Below are 3,586 nucleotides of genomic sequence, written 5' to 3' on the forward strand. Positions count from 1 at the left end.
TGTAGGCGGCTGTGGTGATCTCCAGTGCTTGTACCTGAACTGAGGAGGAGTTAGGATGTAAAGACACTTTAATACTTCATCCACTAACATTCGGAAGCTGTTTTCAGACTTGAGTTTGCTTTTCAAATATGAAGAACAGCACATCGACATCAGGGTTATCGTAAAAAACAGCTCTTGAATCTCGTTGTCTTTCCAAGTTCTTTGTCAGCCTCTACATCATCAACACGTAGACTCGCTCTCTGTTTTTCACTTTACTCTCACATGGGCTCACTCACACATATTCTTGACATTTTAACAGGAAAAGGTCCGATCTTAAGTGCATGTCTGAAAGCAGCTGTGATCTTGTGTTTACATGTAGATGTGATGCTGTTTGGCAGGTTTCTTTTTTTAAACTCTTCTATAACTTAAACCAACCGTCTCACAGCTGTAGTTAAATATTTAACAGATATGAGAATGGTATAGATTTTTACTGTAGAATAAGTAAGTTGTAAAAACTTTTCACTTCCACCAGCTCAAGTATGATGAGTAAAATATAACTTATAAAGTAGAACAGAAAAGTGTGAAAGAAAAAGGAATTAAATGATGGTATGACCCTTAGATGTTGTAAAATAGTTTGTTTAAAGGTAAATTGTAAATAAAAGTTTTTAATCTGGATTTAAAAGCTGCATCTGGTGCATCCCACCACCAGTTAGACTGTAAACTATGTGAGAGACACAGAAACAGTTACTGTGTGATATATATATATATATATATATATATATATATATATATATATGATCATGAAACACACAGAAATCTGGCCCTTGTCACATGATCTGTATGTATCTGCTGAAGAAGACTGAGATTTAGCTAAAAGCTCTCAAAACCCAGTACGTGAACCTTTGAGCTCTGATTTTCATGCACGTTTTGTTGTTTGCATCTTTCACTGCACACTTCTTTAAAATGTGTTCCAACTGTATGAATCATAATCAAGTTTTAACCGTCTCCTCGGCTCCAAACGGGAACAGCAGCGATGGAAAACAGTTTGAGGCGTCACAGTGCCAGTGGTAAGAAAATTAAGTGCATAACTCAGAGATTACACAACAAACCGCAGCAGGGCATTCAGGCCTGAAGCCGACGCTCCGGTAGGAGAAGGTTCTGTGTTTATAGCGTAATGGCATCCTGTTTGAGTCTTTCATCGACACAATTATTTATGGAAACTCAAACTCGGAGTTTGTAGAGGTTGCGAAAAGAACAGTGAGCTGAAAAAAGCAATGTAAGCAGTAGAAGGAAGAAGAACTCTAACGTTAGGAGGGAGACGTGTGTTTAGAGGCAGCAGCACGTCGCTCGGCTCGGCTCAGGCATTTTTGTTTTGACCCTGAACCTCTGCAGGCGGCTCTGCTGAAACCTGTAATTAACTTGAGCTCGAAAAGTAGAGAAGGGTTGATTACAAAGTTGCAGCACTACAGACGAAAAATGAAGCGCTGCAACTTTCCGGAGCCTCTCCAGTGTGACTGTACGGTTTCAGAATGAACTCAAAATAGATGTGGAAGCCCGTTTGTAGGTGAGTTCATCTTTGTTTTAAACTCTTAGATCCGACAACACACAGAGAACTGAAAATATAAATCTTTTATAAAAGCTCTGCACATTCCCATACAACCCCCCCAAAAAAATTCCGCTGTACATTTCAGTCTCCTCTCCTCTCGGCGTTTCCAGGCAAAGTGTGGGTTTGTGGTTAGGATACAATGGAAGGATTCAGAGGAGGGGTTGGGTCGGGAGAGTTGCTGCTGGCGGGACAAGTCCCAAAAAACTTACTGGGTTTCTTTTCCATCTCTTTTTTTGGGTTTTCTCATCTGAAAACACCCCTGCCCAGTCTCTTGCCTTTTGTTTTTTGTTTTCCTTTGTCAGGACTCAGAGTCATGGAGACCATGAAATGGATCCCAGGCAGCGAGCGCTGGAGGAGGGTTCTTGGCCCTCGGCTCCAGGGCTGCGGTGTTCACTGACCTCACTGTGAACTGAAGGAAAACGGGCTAATTCTGCCGCTGGCTCACCAGCTCCACCCCTTCACCATATAATTATGCCTGTCCAGATTATGATGTTATAATTATGTTAATGAATACATCAGGGAAGGGGTAATTAATGGAAGACGTTTTCTGTTGCTGCTCCAAACAAGATGAGCGATCGCTTAAAGGACCAAAGGCAACGTGTTTATAACTTTCTGCTCCTTCACTGCAGATCATCAAGGCCTCCACCTTTTTTTTTTCCAGATGCCTGTTCTGGAGCCGTGGTTCTCAGACTGTGGGTTAGGGCTCGATTTAAGAGTTTAACGTTACTTCTAAGGGTTCGTATGAAGATTAAATAAGAGCTGCTCCTCTCATCTTTACTTCATTTTGTTGTGAATTGCTGAATTATCACAGGTTTTAAGGCCAAAAACAACTCAAACTAATACTTCTTAACCACACCAGCATGCATCGGAAAATAACACAGAGACATAGCTTCCTTTTTCAAAGGTTTCTTCTATCAGATGTCATTTTTGTACTGGTCAGTTCATCATTGGTTTCGTTCATCTCAGCATAGTTTGAGAGTCAGATTGTAAAAAATGAGAATTGTTTAATCCCTCAAAATGAAAGTTTGCGTTGATTTCAGTTTGTGTTACTTCATCGTTGTGTGGTTTGATCGGCAAAGTCAAAACTACATTCATACAAAAAATGTAACCCTGACAAACACTGAAGAGCTGAATGTTATTATAAGAAAAATACAATAGATAGATACAAATCTTCCATAGCATACAGTGGAAATACTTGATGTCAAGTACAGTAATTTACTTAGTTACTTTCCATCAATCTAGTTATGCAATATATGGCAAATTTCGAAAAAAACACAAATTTTCCACATGACAGTTCAACTCTTAAACCCGCCCGTGATCACCGGAGAAAACCCCTCCAGCCTCAGATCCACCGTGTTCTCTCCATCACATCTCACCAGCATCATCCTCTTGTCAGTGTTTTGTCACTCGGCTGCTCAGAGTGCACATGGATCGATAGCTCCGCTGTTAGCGAGCCCTCTTGTGTGAAACCGCAGACAGCTCAGAGATCTCCTCACTGTCTTGTTGCTGATTGCACATCAGAGTTGATTAATGTCTCCTCACTTCCACAGAATGACGGACGTGGCCTGAGTGGCCTCCTCTTAACTCCAAACCAGTAAACAATTACAAATGTATTACGCTGAGGTTGCGTCTCCATTCAGGGGCTGCTTCCTTCAGAGGCTGCATTAGTAGAGCAACTCATGTCACAGCGGCGACACTAGCCTTTCCCATTTCTAAGGTTCCCTCAAATGAGGCAAATGTGTCTTTCCATCCCCAAGAAATTAGGTTCTCAGCGAATGGATCCTTCTAAGCCCAACATCTCCCAGGAATTATTGAGCTTCAGTGACAAACAGTTATTCAAAGAGGTAATGGCGGCAGCAAGCAACAAGATGTGACGCTAGAGCTTCAACTCGACTGAACAGCTGACAGTATACATGTTAAGAAAAACTAAGGGGTGTTAAAAACCTTCTCAGTAAAACTTCTGCTCTGTTGGGTTAATAAAGCCGGAGACACCGACCACGG

Source organism: Limanda limanda, chromosome 3 (genome assembly GCF_963576545.1).
Source record: "Limanda limanda chromosome 3, fLimLim1.1, whole genome shotgun sequence".
Lineage (NCBI taxonomy): Eukaryota > Metazoa > Chordata > Actinopteri > Pleuronectiformes > Pleuronectidae > Limanda > Limanda limanda.